General features: G+C 42.1%; 2 protein-coding genes across 3 annotated transcripts in view; both read left to right on the top strand.

Moving 5' to 3' along the window:
* Positions 1-20,905, top strand: part of pofut4 (protein O-fucosyltransferase 4) — a 327,876-nt gene that overhangs the window by 243,340 nt on the left and 63,631 nt on the right. The window lies entirely within an intron of this gene.
* Positions 1-20,905, top strand: part of nlgn3a (neuroligin 3a) — a 171,574-nt gene that overhangs the window by 127,552 nt on the left and 23,117 nt on the right. The gene's annotated exons all lie outside the window — the stretch shown is intronic.

The following is a 20,905-nucleotide window of genomic DNA, read 5'->3' as shown; positions in this document are numbered from 1 at the left end:
GATTTTCGCACCTCGGAGACACCAGAGGCATGAAAAGTCCTACCGTATGTGCACACAACAGTCACAAGCTACAGCAAATGGATGCACTCCAATTGAGGATGTAGCTGTAATATTGTGGAATAACAGAGCATATAGGGCTTCAGCCCAAATATATTTCCAGTTTTTTTCACAAACAGTACAGTACCTTGTGCAATGTGCTACTTGCTTATTTGAGAGTCCAAACACAAGGCAAGGGAAAAATGAAAAGTGTGCTTTGTGTTTTCAGTTTTAAAGAGAACATTGTGGCAGATTGGTTCCTGAAGGTGAATGGAGCTGGACTGACAGTGACTTTGGCTGGATTGTCTATTTTGTTTTATTTCCCAGATCGGAATTTACCCAAAGGGAAAGCATGAGTGCGTAATCTGTTCACAGGGTCAGCTAATAATAATGGCTTTGATTAGGTTATGTGGCCGCTCTGACCACCACATTCATTTTTAAGTAGATAAGTTGGGAAAGTGTGTTGCTCAAGCACACAATGGCAGTCTGCAACAGAGGATTGAACCACTGACCTTTGGATCCATGGGCAAGCACTGAGCCAATGTCCCCTTAAGACCCATAGTTGCTGAGCTAGGCTCCAATCGCCTATGAAAGAATAAATTAGTATTTTTCTCAATCTTCTTGAGGCAAAGACAGAAAGAAACACGAAATAAACATAAAAAAGACATCTAGAGAGTAAAAAAAACGCAGCCTTAACACTGCACTTTGAAGTCGCCTTGAGAATAACCTCCCTGTAAGTGAATGGCTGTGGGGCCTGACTCTGCCTATTGTCTCCAGTCTATGTTGGAGGCACAATAGTCCATAACCCACAGCTCTCTGCCCTTGTGCCTGGACCTCCGCCTGTCACTCTGAGTTTGACTCTGTGCACCACTCCTCCACTGTAGCCACTAGCCAACACAATTTTTGGACTATTGCAGTATTGGAGAAAGTGTCCAGCGGCCACCACCAATACTACTGCTACAACCCATTTGGCCTTTCAGAGTGTGACAGAGGAGAGCGGAGGTAAAAAACAAAACAAAAAAAACACTAGCATTAGATGGTGCCAAAGCTGGAGTGGGCTGAAGTGTTTGCGTGAAAGGCGAACAGTAGGCGATATGAGTTTGACGCTGTGCCAGATATTGAGATGTTTTCTGTCATTGCCTCCTTTTTTGTTTCATCTAAAATTCAATATGATACATTAGTGTTCCAAATGGTCTCCGCGCAATGGATATTAATTACTTGTCTATTACAGTTTGTGACATTATCAATCTGTTATCAGGCGGCTACAGCGATGACTGAAATTAACTGTCACTTCTCAATATCAGCCAAGTCATCTTCTTGTTTTATTGCCCTCATTACAATATTCACTTCTAAAATGGTCTCCTTATGAGATTGGAACATAACCAAGGAGTTAGCTAATACAAAAGATAGATGTCGCACAATGTTTATCTGCCTGGTAAAAGTAAGTGCCAAAGGGTTCCCCGTACAAGGTTTGCACAGTCATCTTCGTCCAGTGGGCTTTATTCCAAAAATGAAATACGTTGTCTGACCGCAGAGTAAGGCTGTAAATCAAACCATTTGCTTATCTTGTGTTTGTTTTTATTAAGCAAAAACAAAACTAGATATATTGTGAAATCAATACCACCAACGCTATGCCCATTTAATGCCTTGTTAGACCTACTAGCAATTATTGTTCGAGAAAGTGATTATAATAATGATAACAATGTCCTCAGTTTGAGAGACAGGAAGATACAACTGTTATGCCCAGCTTAGCTTTTATAAACACCGATCTAGCTTGTTTGCTACTGATGCCGATACTGGGTTTTGAGTATCTGCCGATACCTGATATTTACCATTGCCACTTTCTTAAAAGTGGCTTTCTCTGAGTGAAAAATGTAATTGACTCTTTTCTCCATTTTAAGATCAATAAAGTCATATTTTATTGTCATGATATTACGGATCAATTATCAATTATATCTATTGATAAACTCTTGGATAAACATTTAACAAGGATCACTGGAATTTTCTACACTAAATATCCTTGAGTAGCCTATATGACAAGCTTTAGGTTGCAATAATATAAACAACTCACATGAAGTGATCTGATCATTACAAATATGTTAGATCAGTTATTACATATACAAACACTTGGCTTCAGCAGTATTTTATTAGGCTACTTTAGGTATTTCTATGTTAGTTTCTGTCACAGCCTTGATTAGTTTTTGTTAGCATGCTAGCTTTAGCATACTGATGCTAACCGTGGCATTTTACGGAGGTTGAAAGTCACTCAGTGATTGAATTCTCCAGGTTCTTAGATTTACAATGACGCACTACATGCCCATATTCTCTTAGGTGTAGGTGGTAAAAAATATGTTTTTAAGGCACTGAGAGCCAAAACTGGTATCGGTTCAGTATCGGATATTTGTAGCCGATGCCCGATATCGTATTTTTTTCAGTAGCCGATTGGCTCCGATACCAGGATCGGATCGGTGCATCCCTACTATAAACTTAAACTAATATTGACTATTGAGTCATTTGGTAAATTCCTTTTGTAAATGTCTATTAAATCTGAATTAACTGTTTTTGACATTCCATCATTGTCTTAGTAATTCATATTACCTGTGAGCTTTCATACCCATAAGGTCCGTGTTCCCCTTATTCTGGAGCACTGCCCTATAGTGACTTGGGTTTATAATGGGAGTCCAGCCATCTCATGATCTCCTGAGGTTCATGTATATTAGACATGGGCTGCCAGATGTGGCCCTGGATGTGTGTATGTGTATCAGCCGCAATCTCTCTCAGTGAGCTCAAAGAAATTAGATTTCATCTCAGCCTCCAAATCTAATACACAGGCTCCTATTTACTCACTGTGGCAGAGCATCACAGGCCAATATGACCCTATAGAGGGACGGCTCGGCTTTGCAAAACACAGTTAAGTCAAAATGTTTCCACCAAATGCTTCCGAAAGCCTGGAAAGCCTCTTTGTCTCAGTCAAGCTCACAATGTACTTGTTTTTTATTGCTTAGGCTTAAACTGCCAAGAATCCTTAAAATAGACAAATGCCCGCTGACAACTGCAAATGGGTGATTACTATAGACTCTCCTCTTTCATGTGTTGATGTAAATACTGTTTGTTTTGAGGCTTTGGTGCTTTCAATCTCTGGAAAAGACTAAAAGAAGTGTCCTCAGTATAATATAGTTTGCACAGTGGCTATAGCAGTAAAAAGAGCCTGTCTAATATAGAAGTATGAGGAAAGTGCAACCTGCCTTAGATTTGGGCTATGACTTTGGAAACAAATCTAGTTATGATTGTGACTTTGGGGCAGTGAAATCAAGATTCAGTTCAGTAGTGTGCACATTTTATCCATGTGCTGAAGAAGTCTGAAATATGCACGGATAAACTAATAAACATTTAAAAATCTGACACCAGTGTTGCCAGGTGTGCATGGAAATGTGTTTGAGATGACCACTTTGTAGTATATGGAGTAGGATGGAAAGTTCAAGGTACCCATTTTCAAAAAGTTGGGAACCACAGGATGTTTATTATTTATTTGTGCATCCCTACACATAGTAACTGGGAAAGGCCACCACCCTGAATAGAATAATAAAAGATGGAGGTGAAATTACAAAGCTCTTGCATGTTTTATGTCCAAAAACTGCTTCACTCAGCAAACCCTCTTGTAAAGATGCATCATGGAGGTTTTGGTATAATCTCGATCACAAACGCGGAGCAGAGCAATATGAGTGTGAAACTCGCTGAACCCCATTTGCGTTTTGAAACCTTTACCCAGCCTTTGTGCAGAGCTGCTCGTATCACCGGCGAAATGCATGAGTCACTCCGTGCATTGAGATGCCTGTGTCTTCCTCCTCACAATGAGTGCGAAAGTCACAGTTTGCATGCAAGAGTGCTATTCTCTTATGCACAAAGATGCTGCCTGCCCCGAATACTCCTGGGACAATAGCACCCTCTCAGGAATTTTAAAAGTCTGACTTCTCTTTCTTTCTTAGTAGCCTGTCGTATCCTCCTTTGACCTGCTCCTGTCCCGCCCTCCACTCTGTGTCTGCGACAGAGTTAGCATAGACGTGTGTACAGCTCACTTTATCCGCACGTCTGTCAGCTTGTTTCACCGTTTGTATCTGGATAAATGTAAAGTCAGCAGGAAAAGTCTTGGTGTAATGCACTACACGCATGGAGCACTTTGGTCAACACATTTATAAGGCCTATATTGAAAAGTCAGCAAAGCTGTGCCTCCTAATCAAAACAAAATCATCTGATAGGATTGATTTAGATTTGTTTCTCCACAGATCGATCGCCAGTGGCTTGGTACTCGGCAGTAGAAATAGCTCCTAATTGCTGGGTTTTCCAGTTGACTTGATTTGTTCCAAGCAGATTCCGGTGTGTGTGCCCGTCCTGCCAATGGAAGTTTTCCAAGCCATTTTTATAGCAGGACATGTCATAACCCAATTGTCTCAACGTCCACTTACAGTAAGTGGCTGTGGTGGCTAAAGAGTCTGCCACTGTAATTGACTCAATGGGAGTTTACAGTTTTATTCTGCCCTCCCTCTGAGAGACCGGCTCGCGGCTCTCCAGGGACATTATGACAGCGCTGCCATCATTCCACTTGGAATCTTTAAGCGCTCACTTATAGACTTTTCTACATGGCATCCCCTACACATGATTACAGTAGTTAAAGCACTATACAGTGAGGGGGAGAAGATTGCAATCAAGCATTGTGAAGATTTCATTCAAGTTAAGCGTTAAACTTTGGTTGAAATGTAACTTTTTATCAAGATCGATAGATGAATGCTCTAATCACTGAGCCACTGTTTCCCGACTGTAGGAGCAAGGGAGGCATCACAAGAATTTGCAAATACAATGGTCTCCTCCTATATTCCCCATTCTTTAGTGATGTGCATGGTGCCATCCTATTTTTGTCTGCATGGTGTGCATTGTATTAGTCTTCCCTTGCTTTAGCTAAGGGGCAGTGGCGTTACTGGCACAGCAGCCAAAGAAGGGAACAGTGACACAACTAGAGAGATGCCTTTCACACTGTAACACTGTAAGAGAAATGTAAACGGCTGGCACTACCCCCCAACACTCCTTCCTCACAATCAACTTTCAGCTGTTGTGGCCCTTAAAAGAACTTGTTATGGACTTTTAGTTGAGGTAATTTGAAGTACATTGGATCCAGGGGGTATTTTCCCCCAACCTCTCCTATGGTTCCGCTTCATTAACGGTGTTTTAGATTAAAAGAGTTGTTGATGTTCTTGGTCCCTGTTAAAAAAGAGGGGGGGTGGCTGCCTACTAGGTGCTCTGTATGTGGTTGGCTCCTAATGAGCTTCTTGAATTATGTTAGAGCTTTCAAGTGAGTGGGGAGCAGTTTACTATGCCTGTAGGTCCTTTGGTTTAAATCTCAGTAGACTTGGACTTCCATAGTGGAAATAGTACAAACATACTATAATTCAAAGTGCAAGCGCTCCATGGTTGACTTTGTGAGTAAGAGTACAATTACTGCAATCTACAATAATGTAATCTGGAAAGCTCCTATTCGAAGCATACACAAAGGTTTGTAGCTGGAGATGTGCAGTATTGGAATGCTGTGAAAAGGGCCGCTGTAAGCACTAAGCTGCCACCCACCTCCTGCTTTTAGCCAGACTTCCATCCATCTCACTTTCACCTCCCATAGCCCTACAGCTCACAGCTAATTTGTTTCAGCTAGACTTAGACACTTAAACTCTTCCCCTCCCTCTCTCTATCTCTTTCTCTCTCTCTGGCACACATTTCTTTTTAGTCTCTCTCTTTTTCTATGTGTCATTCTTTCTCCTCGTCGCTGCTCTGAATCCCTCTGATTCCCCCCGGGAGGTGTACACCCTTTACGATAATTTGTCTGTCACAAATGCTACTGCAGCGTCCTCTCGCTGGCTTTTCCTTGGCCCAAAAACGAGTTGCCGACATCCCATCTGGCTGTCATTGGCAAGACGTCGCCAAGAATAGAAGCTTGCCATCCGTCCACATTTCATGGCTGAATTGTCATAGTTGTGCTTGACTTATATCTTTGACCCTCCTTTGCCAGACATATTTTACTGGGGATTTGCACTCGTGGAGCTTTTTTGTAATCAGTACACCCTTTGTCTTGGCTGCCTCGGATGCATGCATAGATAAAGCGTAGCAGTATTTTGCAGTGCAGTGCAGATGGGGTGTAAAACATGGTGCATATATTTAGAAACAACAGGAGTCAGATGTTTCTACGTAGTGGCCTCTCTGCCTTATTGTAGGCGCTAAAGGTAGCAATCATTTCCCCCAGCACAATGATGTGAAATCTATTTGTGAACCCAGGAGAAGAATCATCTTTAACAAGTTGTCTCATCTAATGCGATTAGCTGTGCTTACGCAGTCATGACATGCAGATCCACACAGATAACCCCATCATAACTCATTATTCTTCCTATTTCCGCATTGGCACCCATAGCCGAGCCACGCTGACGTCGTGTGTTGCTGCACACATCGCTATCTCCGGGAGCAGTGCCTTGGATGCCACAGGACAAAGACCGCGCGATAGAAGGACAGGAAGATTGTATTGGCTTTCGTTCTGAGGCTGCAGCATTAGTGACACATGCATGAGTGCAAATGGAAAAATTCACCGCGCGCTCCCGACGTTTCTCTTGGTTTGGCAGGGATGATGCGAAGGAGAGAGCGACAGGAATCAATGCAATACGCACATTCAGGCAAGTGTGGACATATGAACGCCCAGATAACGTCCACAAACATCCCGAACACAGCCATGGACCGCCTGGGCTCAGATAAAGCAGATCAATAAGAATAGACAATGCTGCAAAGCCATTTCCGCCTCACTTTTGAGCAACTGTTTTATCTTTAATATGATTTCCCCCGTTTTATATTATTCACACAGAACAAAAGAGAGATTGCTCAAATAAGCGGACAAACTTTGAAAGGCTTTTTCATTGCTTTTCCCATTCTCTGTACAACTTCTATGAAATACTTGTACAATGGAACAAAGTGGTATAGGAAAGCGCTTCTACTTTGATTCTGTAAAATATGCCGTTGGAAGAACATTTAACAAGATTGCATAGTGTCTTTTTTACATTCAACCACAACAAACTTGAACGGTATTGGTCTATTAGTATAACAGTAGACATGCAGCGTAGTTCAAGCAGTCAATCAAAGACACTTTATGAACAGTTTAGTGCATGTTAAAGCTCAGTCAGTCACCCAGCAGTCCGATTCTTATCCACAATAGCTTAAATCACTTAAACCATCTGACTCCCCTCTCGAACCATGTCAGTGCTGTGAATGGTCTGGCTCGGGTGTGTTGGAAGTGTGTGCATGCGTGTTTCAGCAGATGGATGGGTTGAATGCGGGGATTCAGGTCTGCAGTGCTGTACGCGCAGACACAAGGAGGCCAGCCCCTAATGATGAGGCTGGATTGTCTTCTATTGACTCCTGGTGTCACGTTGTGATTAGTCGGAGACATCACACTCGCGGTGCACATCGATCCTGTAACCTGGGTACAGCCTGTCGATGGGGTCAGTTTTCGCCCCTCCCTCTCCCTCCTGCACCGGCTTCCTCCTGATGTTCATCACTCGCCGCCCTCTCATCCGCTCACTCGTTTTGTCTTGCGTTCCTCTCCTGAGTGTGTGTCTCTGCCGCCTCTCATCTCTCTATCCACACTCATGGATCAAACTCTTTATCTGGCCTAAGCCACTGCCTGCAGGCACGCGGGAAGCCTCCAGAGACAGTGAAGCAGAGGACCAGCTTCAAACAATATTATATAGGGCTGGCGTGAAGGCATGTCTCAGTGTGAGAGATGAAAACTGCTGCTGTGTGGACATGGGCAGATGCAGCCTGGATACTGCAACTTTCGAGAACGATCAGATTTATAACACTTTTCATATGGGGCGGATCCTAGTAATAAAAACGGGCATAGTATTGGTCGTAATAATAGTCGTCATTAGGGCTTTTAACCATCCAAGCCGCAATTTGAACGGTCGCAATAAGCAAACACACGTAATGAATCAGAAATGACAATCCGATCTGATGTTTATTCTGCATACGTTCTATCTTTTTTGTTTTGCCCTGAGGAAAAAGTTCTCAATCCTTTTCTTAATTCTGACAGCAGATGAAAATTGTATTAGTGGGAAAATCATGTCGATGTTTTGTTAGAGCAGTGTGATATTATCTCTGGACTAATGCCTGATCAGAGCAGAACCACTTGTGTGTAAGTGGATGTTGCGTGAGATACTGTAGCCATGGTGACAGCAGCTTAAAGCCCGTGTAGAGATGGAGACAAGGGTGTACTATTAGGGAAATGGCAAGAAGACTTTTGAACACGCACCTAGCGGGCTCACCATGACGACCACTTACAGGAGAAGTGAATTATACAGATTTGGCGTTCACTCTTGCACCTGTTTGTTGGCAGGATTACATGCTGTGTCCATGATCCAGAATTCAAAGGTCCTATACCTCTTTTTTTTATGTATTTCTCCAGTAGTGGAAAACAACTTGTTTTGTACATAGTAGAACCAAACATGTGAAAAAATACCTTTGAGCGCTGTGCATCTAACTAGGAGGCCTTTTTGTGGATGATGAGCCAGCCAGTTCTTGTTTAAATTAAAATGATGCGTATAGACTCTTCCCTGTGAGGAATCGCAATATTAGAACTGTGTCAGGAAAGTTAGGAATGCTTTTGGAACTAACAATACAACATTGATGCACTCTCTCATTCATTGTTTATAGACATAAACAAAATCAGCTATAGGGCTTTGACTGAAGTTTAAAGCAGAACTAAGTCACTCATGCCCCTAGAGGCCATAAGCGCCATTGCAGTTTTTTTTTTAATTGTCCATGAGAGTAGATACTACGCTGACAGAAAAGACAAAGGGAGAGAGGGATATTGTACATTGTGCCACAGCTCAATGCTACAAAGGCAATCGCAAACTTGGCTGTAAACACTGCTAAAGTGGTGCTAGCCTGCAGTTAGCTTTGCCCGTTAGCCTGTTAGCTTCCCATGTGTGATTCCATTAGTGTGTATTGCGCCTCCAGGTCGGAGCAGGAAAGTTGCAAGGGTAGTTTTCTGGCCAGAGACACCATTAACACTTGTATTGCCCCCAGAGTGACTACGAAAAGGATTTATTAATGCAAACAAGTTACTTAGTATTGCTTTAAATGATATGTACATTTCTGAACAGAGAATCCTCAATCTTTTAGCTTATTCGTTGCCAGTGATTGCCACCAGAGGTTTAAATGTATATCTTTAAGTACAACTGTTGTGCCAAAAGACTTATTATTCCCACCAGCTTTAGACACTAGAGAAAATAATTTGTGCGAACAGAGAAGATGTTAAATATTGTGCCAGTTGTTTTATGCAGATAAAGCCCAGTAACCTTAAAGATATGGTAGCTGGGTCATAAATGAAACTATAAAATAGACCAAAACATCTGCAATATAACAGCTCAGGCCTGACTTGCACATAAATGCGGTGGGCTCTGATGATGTGATACGACTGCAATATTGCCAGCAAGTAAACATTTCATCTCCAATGTTAATGTGTATGACTTTGACAAGGGCCTGATTGCGGTGTTTATAACTTCTCTATGGCTTCTACAAATCTGCAGCTCTTGTTTGTGTTATCATCTCGAGGTTCTCTATCCAAGAGGGTCCAAAGAATGTGCAAATACAAGGAAAGTAGATCAGTGCTAAATAACATGAGATTCTTTCAAAGGGTTGAATTCAAACACCAGAAAAGGAATATTGTGGGCTAAAAATACAACTGGATGGAATAAAGTCTTACTGAGCCCTAGCCTAGTTAGAGAGATATCTGTAAGTCCTCTGGTCTGTGGAGATTTGCTTAAAGTGAAGATATGGGGAAGGTAAGATGGCTCAGAGGATTCAGGCTCGACTGAACGCGGGCTTATGTCTAATAATCAGCAGGGAGGGGCGCAGCGTGGGCCCTCGGAAAGGGAGCCGGCAGAGGATAAACAGAGCTGAGGAATGACTCAAGGCAAAGGAAAAGCAAGGATGGGATTCAACAGCAGTAAAGAAAGATGGAAACCCATGCCGTCCCTAATTGGCAACATTATACAATTTCATTAAAAATCCATACATTAGTGTCCCATCAAAACAAACCACTTAACTCCTGCCTTAACCAAGCCCATTTTCTCGTCTAGTTCGGCTTTACCCAAATCTAAAAGCTTCTGGACTGGAGTTTACAGACTATAGGCCAGGACTTTAAAACCAACTTTTTTGTCGCATTTTTTTTGTTGCATTTTTTGTTGCTGCTCTGGTTTTTATTTTATTTATTGGTTTATTTGGTTGGGACAGTGTATGCTAATTAACATACATGGGTCTCATGCATGTAAACACGCCACACCAGATTGTAGCCTTGGGCTAATTTCCATCCGTTGTCCCCCATGCTCTTATTCATCCAGGCCTATTGTACATGTTTTAGTGGTAGGGGAAACCGGAGTACCCGGTGGAAACCTATGCAGACACGGGAAAAACATGCAAACTCCACACAGAAAGGCCCCGTCCCTGATGGGAATCAAACCCGGACCATCTAGCCGTGTAGCACGAGCACGAACCTCTGCGCAACCGTGCCGCGCTGTTGACTGTTGATTGTTTTGTTGCTTTTTTTATTATTCTCTAGTCATGTTTTTTTTGTTGTGTTACTGCCGCTTTTCCGGCACGTCTTTGTAGCTATTTTGGCACGTTTTTTGGAAGTGCTTTTGTTGCGTTCTCTTCCTATAGACATTTTTTTTTTTTTCCCATCACTCTTTAGTCGTGTGTTTTTGTCGCTTTTTCATTGTGTTGTTGTTTTTCCAGCACGTTTTTGTTGCTCTTTTGCCACTTTTGTGCTTTTAGATTTAAGATAAAGCCCAACTAGAGAAAATGTGGGGGTTAAGGAGGATTGAAAACTTTCTGTATCCATGGTTTATGTTGGTGTGATACTACCAAAAGTATCCTCCACAAAGCAAAAGATTAAATGATTAAAAAGCATGTCTTCAGCTTCAGCTTGGTCGCCCCTTCCGTCAAGCTCCAAGCAGGTGGATCGAAAGGGTGGAGATGCTAGAAGAGAGATGCACCCTGGGACAGTCCATAAAACTTGCATAAGGTGAATGGGTTTACTGCAGCGGGATTGCCAACCCGCTAATTTGGACCAGATGTTGTCGGTCATAAAGCACTGTCATTCATGATACTTGCGCTCGTAATCGCTAACGGCATCCTTAACCATTAGCCCATACATGCCACTTACCCCATCAGGCCTAATCCAAATCATCAAACTCTCTGCGGCCATCGCCCGTTTGCTGGTTAATGCCTCTCAGGATTGGTGTTGTCAAAGCAAGAGCATGAATTAAAGCCCGCAGGTTCCGTTCTGACTGTGTGTGTGTGTGTTGTCTGTTCACACCGCAAGGTCAACGCATTTTTTATTCCATCAGTAGTGAATTATCCATGCCACTCCAGCAATAGCGGGTCAGAGCGGCACACTTGTTTAACGGGTGTGGAGCAGGGTGGAGGGAGGAGGATGGGGTGGACGAGAGAGAGGTCGAGGTCACCAAACCGCCGCCACTGCCGAGCGACGCCACGACAGCGGTTTAGCGCCGGCCCAATGAGTGATTACCTCCGAGCTCTAGTCATAATTCAGAGTGACCTCAATCTGCCAGCCGCGCGGTGATGTGATGGATCTGCACACAGTTTGGGTGTCGGGTCCTCGCATGTCAAACACTGGCACATAATGATAGGCCTATCTGTTGCTCGCTACAAAAGAAAAGGAAGACAAGCAGATAGGAATGTCAAGTGAGGAGCGCTGTCACCTTAAGCTCGCAGGTAACGCTCGCCAAGCAGACGATACAATTGATATTTCATTGGATTTGTCATGTTTTGAAGGTTTTCGGAAACACTGAGTAGTTTTCATTAAGTGATTTATCCAAAAGAATATTGGTTTACTCTACTCTCACCTCGCCACATGTCTCTTCCAGTCGGGCCCATTTTTTGGTTCTTTCTTGATTAAATTAATTTAGATGGACCTTCAAAACTGAGCACAGGAGAGAAACCTTTTTCTCTTTATGATTTTTGCATCCCTGGCTGTAACATTTCACATTTCATTTATTTTGGCCTCTCAACAACCACTTGAACGGAGCACATTTCCTCCAGTTTGGCTTTACACAAATCTATAAGCTTCTTGAGAAAAAATTGCCCAAATAGCAACAAAAATGAGATGAAAACAAGGATGAAAACGCAACAAAACAGAGACAAAAATACGATGAAAAAGGGACAAAAATGTGTCACGAAAACGCAAAAAACACTGACAAAAAACGCAAAAAGTGACTGATTAACAGTTACATCAGTTGTGTAGGTCTTAGCTTTCAAATGAGGCTGTGACACAATAATAATCAAAGCTATTTCATGATAATATAGCTATGCCTAGCCCTTTACGTAGTTCCTCTGGGGGTACAAGTGATCATTGAGGGTCTTTCATCTCCCCCTGGTGCCTCTGGCCAGAAAACCACAATTGCAACTTTCCCTGCACCGGGTCGGACGCCCCAATAGACAACTAATAGAATCACGAGGAAGAAGCTAACAGGCTAACGAGCAAAGCTAACTGCAAGGCTGGCGCCACTTAAACAGCATTTACAGCCAAGTTTAAGTGAAAAAAATATATCTCCATAGTGTAATTGGATGTACAATATCCCTCTCTGTCAGCGTAGTATTTACAGTATTTACATTTGCAGTGGCGCTTATAGCCTCTAGGGGCATGAGTTACTTAGTACTGCTTTAAGAGGTTAAAACCACAAATATAGTGCAGTGGATACATTCCCTAAGTACCACCACACCCTGCCTACTTATTTTCTTCAGGATAAACAAGCAACATAGACATGAAAAAATGAGTAACAAGGAAACATTAAAAAAAAAAAAAAATCTCATGACATGCACCTTAAAGGAATAGGCCACCGTTTTTACATACTGAGATATGTTCTTACATTAGCTTTGACGAGTTCTTTAGGACCTGTCTGGTCTTCACACGTGCCTTCTATCACGTAAACACAGCGCAGACGGCGTTAGCATTTAGCCTCTCCTCCTCTCCTCTATAGCTCCAAAACTGGTCAAGATAGAAGCTACCAAGCTCTTCCACGTTTTCCCTATTCAAATATGGTTACATGAAGTGTTACACTACAAAATATAATTACACAAAATTAAACAATGTGGATTTTCTAAGCGGATAAAAGGGGGAACTATATTGTAAGGCGTAATAATACCAGGAGTAGTTTGAGCTAAGGTAAGAACATATCTCAGTATGTAAAAACGGTGGCCTATTCCTTTAACACATCCCAGAGTGAACAAAGGATGGCTTTGTTCACTCCAGGGATGTGTCCGGTTCCAAGTGGAAGGCCCTGCGGTGTACAAATCTTCCCAATGACTTGCTTGACGGAGGCGACTCTTGACTAAATAAAAAAGGAGCAGTCAGAATGAAGGGGGGGAAAAAAGGATGTGTGTGATCAAACATGTGATAATTTGGCGATAACAAGGAAGACTCACCTGGAATGTCAGCGACAAATCATAAGCGGTTAACCTCCCATCATAATGGCGCGTGTCAGTCTGTTCGTCGTCCCTGGGCCTGATCAATCAAAGTCAACGCGGCTCATGATCCCACAGACGCGGCAGCACGGGCGCTCTCTTCTCCCTGCGAGCGTAATTAGTGGATTCCCCGGGCGCTGATAAAGCCGCTGCTCTTTTCTCCTCTCTCTCTGACCTTCCCCAGTGAGCCTCCGAACACAGTGGGGCTCATCACACACTGCGCTAATACATATTTATCGCTCCACTGACAGATTGCGAGCGCGAGATTTATATGTTGCTCGACAAACAATTGCTAAGATGCCGTCGCCGTGGCTGTCGTCAAGTAAAGCGGGGGATTAAAAAAAAAAATCGTTCGGCAAACACGTCGAACTCGTGGGTAAAGAAAGACGCAACATCACCTGCAGTTTGGTGGCACGTTTCATACCAATTACTTTTAGCGAATGGGGGAATAATTACAAAAAGTAGAAAGATAAGGTCATTTCACATATCCGTATTGGAACAAGGTATAATAGTTTGTTTCTGTCATCTCACTGAAACTGATATTATTCAATGCTTGAGATGAAAGAGAGAAAAATCAGCTGCAGGCAAAAATTGTTGTCTGGGCTATCGTGGCCATCAGTCATTTGCGTCAACCGGATTCTCTTCACAAACAAATGAATGGCGAGGCCGATCCCGAGGTAAAAGTGTGTTGATTTCATGACGGTTGGTGGCTGCGAAATACAAAGGAAGTTTAATGGCCACGAGATGCATATCAGACCCCCCAAAAAAGCATTTAGCTTAGTAATTATCTTATTATCCAAAGAATATCTCAGGTGGTCTGTAAAGGCTAATGATTTTTCACGTAAATGTGGTCAATCACCGATCACTATTGATGGCTATGGGAAAAATACACTGATTTCTGTTTGGATCAAAAGCTGTTTCTTTCTTTCACGTCTAATTCTGTGGTTTGTCAGTAGCAACAAAATACTGTTATGCTGCATGGGCGGGATAAAGGCGTTTTTTGAACATACTGCTATTTACTCTATATAAGCAATTATTAAACTCTAAAGTTCACCTCATGTATTCCCCCAATGTCAAAAAATCAGCAGAATATTTTGACATTTATGGCAAATTTCATTCTAATGTTGTGCAGCTCAAGTTTCGATTGACTTCTTCTAAAGTCGGAGCAGACAGATGCAGGACCGAGCTGCCACCCTTCATTGCCTTAAACCCCCTTGATGTGCGTCTGTCAAGAGCTCCTTATCAATCAAAAACCTGCTCTTCGCCGCAAATATTTTTCCTGGCGACGCGCCTGATCAAAGACACCCAGAAAGAGGATGTGGCATCGGGATTCAGGGCCGTCTTACCCCCCCCCCATCCCATCCCATCCCGCACCATGACATGTATGTGTTTGCATGGAGCAAATCCGAGGAGCTCACTGTACAGGGAGGGGCAGGGGAGGAGGAGGAGGAGAGGGGATGCGGCAGGATTAAGCCCCTCACCCTCCCGCTCACAGCTCTGGTCCAGTCAGACTGTGAGGCGGCCATCTTTCATCTCACTCTGGCCCTTTAATGCCTTAAGTGGGCAAACCCTTCACATCTGCTTCCTCTCCCCGGGACGTGGCCTGGGGAGAGATACCCAGCGTGCCACAGGACTGCTTAAAGGGCATCATCAGGACATGTGGTCTCCCCTGTACTTAAGTCAAAGAACGGAGCAAATTCTCAGTCGTCCAGATGGCTCATCCAATATTGTGTCCGCATAATTTCAAGTTGATTCTGTTGTGGATTTTTTTTTTTTTTTATCCTGCTTCCATGCCGTCTTAAGGCGAGACACTGCAGGTGAATAGGGATTTTTTTATTTATTTACAGATATCAATTTGAAACGTTTGCTGTAGATTACTAGCATAAATGTGAGAAAAAAATATATTGCACGTTTTCTGTCAGTTTATGTTTTCATAAAAAACAAGGCTAAAAAAATCTCCCATCTTTTCGGCGACAAAATCTGAATAACAGATTGAGCTACATTCAAATGTATGGTTTTATTTTGTGAACATATTAGTTACCAAGACTTTTTTAGAGGGGATTTTGGATATCTTGTTTAGTTTTAAAAGAAGCGGGTTTTTTTGTAGTGGAAAAAATCTGTAAAAATTAAATTTTTATTATGATTATTTTCTGACATTCAAAACTCAATAAATCAGGCTAGGAAAAAATTCCTCGGATAAAATCTTGAAATTATTGTTCAGTCCAAGGCTGGAAAATTTGAAGTCTTTAGGAGCTGCTGACGTGGACATATTGGCGCCACAATGAGAGAAAAATGTGTTTTAAAAAAAAAGACCCTTGAAATTGCATTGTTCCATATACATCTATGGGGAAACATTGAATCATTTAAACATGTCATTGTGAAGATTAGGTATATTTTTTGTTTCCAGTAGTCTTTTAATGCCATTGTAAGTGAAGGTACATTGACAAACTGAAGATATTTTTTTTCCCGGTGCAATTGTACAATATGAAACGTAAATTAATGATACGTCTGTAAGGCAATGGAAAAAAATAAACAAGACATAGTGACTCTATACACAGTGGCGTGAATGGTGGACTTAGAAATGCACAAAGAGCAGCAGATGTGAGGCGAACAACCACGTAGTGTACGCGCAAATGGCAGGTAACAGGTTATTTGCTGTTCATGAGTCTGATGGCAGAGCGGGGAAAAGCTTTTCATGTGGATGTGGGTGTAATACGAGGGGAGTCAGGCAGGCTCATGACTTTTTTCTTTTTTACCATTTGAATTGCCTCACGTGTGCATCGTGCTCTACAAATACACTTGCCTTTACCATGTAAAAGATAGGATATTTTGTGTTGTAGTTTTCTCCTGAATAGGGACGAAGACGAGGATGACAATACAACCCAACAAAAGAGTGACAAAAAAATTAAAAACAAGCGACTGAAACATGCTTGAAAAGTGATGAAAAAGAAAAAAAAAGCAATGAGCCACAAAAGAGCAACAAAAACATGCCGGAAAAGTGATAAAAATGAGACAAAAACATGGCAAAAAAGCGGCAAAAAGCATTGAAGGAAGCAACAAATAAAACAAGGCAAAAAAAGTGACAAAAACGCACAGACCTTTTAGATTGAAGATGAATGGGTTAAGGCGGAGGAGGTTAATTGCCATGGCAACAAGCCTCATTTCACATCTTATACATTTGGCACATTCCTATTCTGACACTACTGCAACCATTTTCTGCCACCACAACTATCAATATCCACGAGTAGCACCAACAACAACAACAACTTTTGTACTTTTCGTTACTACATCTACTACCGTATTAGTAAATCACTACTGCGAGACAGCGTAAAGGGCGTCTCCAGGGCAGGCAAAGAACAAGAGCGGGGCGTCCGTCATCTCCAAATGGAACACAAATCAGATCATTGTGTAGATCGAATCAAGACGGCGAAGAAGAAATCACAATTCAAGGCACAACAAAAATCAATGTTCTGATGCAAAGATTGTTGCTAATGCTACAGCCAAAGCACTCACCACAGAAGCATTTCACAGTTCACTCACCCAGACACATTAATTCTACTTACTTGCTGCGAACAAATAAATGTAAATAGCTCTGTAAATAAACACTTCATCTACGCCAAAGGAGAAATAAGCCCCCCCGCCGCCTCTGATTAAGACGACCAAAGTGATATATCTGGCACTTAGGTTTGCTATTTACCTCATAAACACGACGCCACCCACTTCGACACTGAAATATCACAAACTAGCGTGCCATGGTTTTCGCAACACCTTCCCCACGGCGTAAATGTAGCTTATGATTTTGTACCTTTTTACCGCTTCCTTCACAGTGGGTTTTGATGTCTTGGGAGTTTTTGGCAGGCGCAATGGGCAAAATGTTTTAGTGGGGTGTGAAAATGTTAAGCATGTGCTAAGAAATACATTTTTTTTTTCTTTCTCTTTGATTTTATTGTCTTATTAGAACTGGATTAGAGAAGTATAAAAAAAGACAAGAGTTCAACCCTGTTATGTCAAGCATGCTTTTGAAAGAGAATAAGTCTGATACTAACCTCACTTAAAATAGAACAGCTTTTTTTTTCCACACACAACTAATTTCTGAGGTCTGACAGCCGACTTCTGTGAAAGGTTTGCTAATACGGCTTAAAACAAAAACGCATCGTAACTTAAATGTTCAAAAGTTCAGTTTAGTCATGATTTTCCTCATTTAGTTAGTACAGTGAACAGGCAGCAACCTCCCTCTCTCTCGGTACAGCTGCATTTTTTACCTTTTTCTGCCAACTACATTTGTGGTTTCTGTGTTCACCGTTGTTTTACTGGATGCTTTTGTACGTCTTTGCCGTGTTATTGTGGGGATCGGTGGATTTTTTTATACTGCAAAGAGTCAATAATGTTCCTGAAGAAAGCAGCTTTTTAAAGCAGTACTAAGTAACTCTTGGCCACAAGCGCAACTGCAGGTGTCGTAGCAAGTTGCGATTTTTGAACTTATTAATTGTCTTGGAGAGTACGCTGACAGAAAAGGTGAAAGGAGAGAGGGATATTGTACATCCAATTATACAATGGAAATATTTTTTTTCACTCAAACTTGGCTGTAAATACTGTTTAAACGCTAGCCCGCAGTTAGCTTTGCCTGTTAGCATGTTAGCTTCTTCTTCGTGATTCTATTAGCGTGTGTTGGTTGCTCCGGTCCGGTGGCAGTCAAGTTGCAAGCATGGTTTTCTGGCCAGAGACACCAGGGGGAGATGAAAGACCCTCCAATCATCCCACAAATACTTGTATTCTAGTAGTCCCCCACAGGGACTATGAAAAGGATTTATTAAGGTATACACGTTACTTAGTACTGCTTTAAAAGTAAACAGCTATCTTCTCAGTTAAACCCACTTACGACCTGCAAAGTTCTTCGTCTGAGACATTGAAGAGGCACCAAGAGACACACCTGCAGCACAGTGGAGGTGTCACAAGAGACGCTACAGGAAACAAAAAAGGGACAAATGAGGAGGTATCCAGGCAAGACTCACAGCTAAGCGACACATGCCTTCTCTTGTACTGGCTAATGTACTGGAGAATAAAACATTAACTGCTAAAATCTTTCCAAAAGATGGTGAAAGACTGTTGTGGAGTGGAGGGAGCTGCACAGTAGGAAGAGGAACCAACTTACTTATTATTTTTTTTATCATGATTTAGTATTTTTTTGAAGTCTTATTTTAACACAGTGTGAACACAAAACATTGTATCAAATGTTGAAATAGTTTTGTAAAATAATGCAACATTGCCTTATTGCAAAATCCAAGACAGTGATTGTTTTGTATTTATGTTTTTATTTATTTTTGTATTTGTGCAGGGTTATGGGATCTTGTAAGTCCAGTGCTCTCTTGTTGCATGTCCACGACTATTTCATTTTGCCGCTCGTCTGTGCAAGCGATATCTGCAGCAATATCCCCGAGTTTCTGTGAGATCGGTAAAACAGTACTTCAGAATTCAAAACCACGGAGCCGAGATGAGTGGTGCTGTCAAAGTAAGGCTTGTGGAACGATGTTATCAAATCTCTATGTCCATGAATGACGGAGATGAACATGCTACCTCCACTGCGCTGGAACTTTCTGAAATCCAATTATTCTGAGGGACACGATGTTTGTTATTTGGATCCTGATCCTTTTAGTAGAAAGTATTGCTGAATTTACTGAAAATACTATTTCATTTGGGAGGATAAGTCCTTCCTTCAATTCCTTTATGCTTCCCACACGCGCACCCACACACTGCTCTTAACTGTATCCTGCCTGAAAAACGCTGCTGCACTTTGGCTCACTACAACTCCAAGGCGATTGTTCCCTCTTCGTGCAGTGTAAAGCGGCAACATAGAGCACAGGAGTAAGTTGTATTTTTAGCGATCCACCCACAAACTTGCATTGATATGTATGGGAGACACTGAGGAAACTGACTCCTGACTTGCAGCCATCTCGCGCTAATGTATGTGTGCGCACGTAAAGTCTGGGAGCAGGTGCATCTGTGTCTATAATTACACTGTTTGAGCGCCTTCCAATTTGAGCTTTCCTCGAAAAGTACATTAAGGAGAGGAGGCCAAAAGGGTGCGCGCCGCTTTAGACGGAAGGCGCACTTAAATTGGACTTTTCATAAGCTTAAACATTACTTGGCATTAGAAAAAGTTTGCATTGCCAGGTTTTCAGCACTATTTGTACTAAAGATTATGGAAGCATATTGCCGCAGCCGCTTGATACAAACAGAATATTATAGGGAAAGTATAGAGACGGGCGGAAAGAGGGGAGGCTGACAGACAGAAGGGCTGCACTGTCTGAGAGCCGTCTGTGAGACCAGCCCATCTGCACATTCATTATCACAAGCGGGATTTCATTATTGTGCCGCGTGGCAACAAGAACTCCACGGTCTGGCCTTTGTTTTTCATATGAACTGCTGAGCACACAGTTCCCTTCGGAGCAGCAAAATGAACTGTGACGCTCATATGAAGCAAATGAGTCAATTATTGGTTTAGTTTCGAAAAGGCTTTTTTTTTTTTTTTTACTTTTCTTTGATTCTTTTGGCGCCCCCATCTGCAGCATTGATGTCAAAGTGGACAAAGAAAGGGATCAGTGGCACACCTGGGCGACACACGACGCACTTAGGGAGTAGAGAATGGTTTGCGTAGGTGGAAGTACAGACGCTCCTTCAGCAAATTTGGCAATATAAAGGTTTCGAAATACTAGGTACATCTTGGGTTGTGGAAGATGGAGATGTAAAGTGCATAATTGATGTTCTGTTCTGATGAAAATGCATTAAGAGGGCAGATAATAAAAGTGACAAGAGACAGGATGTTCATTTCTCTGTGAAGATTCTTGCTGTTGTTTAAAAAAATGTTCAATCACCTTCGAAGAATATTTATTTCTGTGTGAAATGTTGTTCGCTGGAAGGAAAACAATCACTTTTACATAAGAAGTTATTTCTGTTTGCCTTATCCACTGGGCTTGCCTGGGCTGGAGCCCAGGGGCCTACAGTAGTCAAGGGCCTATCAGAATTCAATAAAAAAAACAAAAGCAAAATCATATTTGATTTTTCTGTCAATCACTTTACATTTGCATGAGGCATGAGTTCACCAACCTGCAGGTGCGCATCTCTGCATTTGCCGTAGGTGTGCCAAGAGAGGGAAAAGGCCATAATACCACTTGTTGAATTTTCTGTCTATCACTTCATTGCGGCACAACTTCACCAACCCCACTCTAGCGGGCTTAGCTAATGCCAAAGGGCCTGTCGGACCTAAAGTAGCCTTAAAGGTGCACTATGCAACTTTTTATGT

This window comes from Gobius niger (assembly GCF_951799975.1).
Source record: "Gobius niger genome assembly, chromosome: 5".
In the NCBI taxonomy this organism is placed as follows: Eukaryota; Metazoa; Chordata; class Actinopteri; order Gobiiformes; family Gobiidae; genus Gobius; species Gobius niger.
The sequence above is the reverse complement of the archived record's forward strand: the minus strand, read 5'-3'. Positions and strand labels throughout refer to the sequence as shown.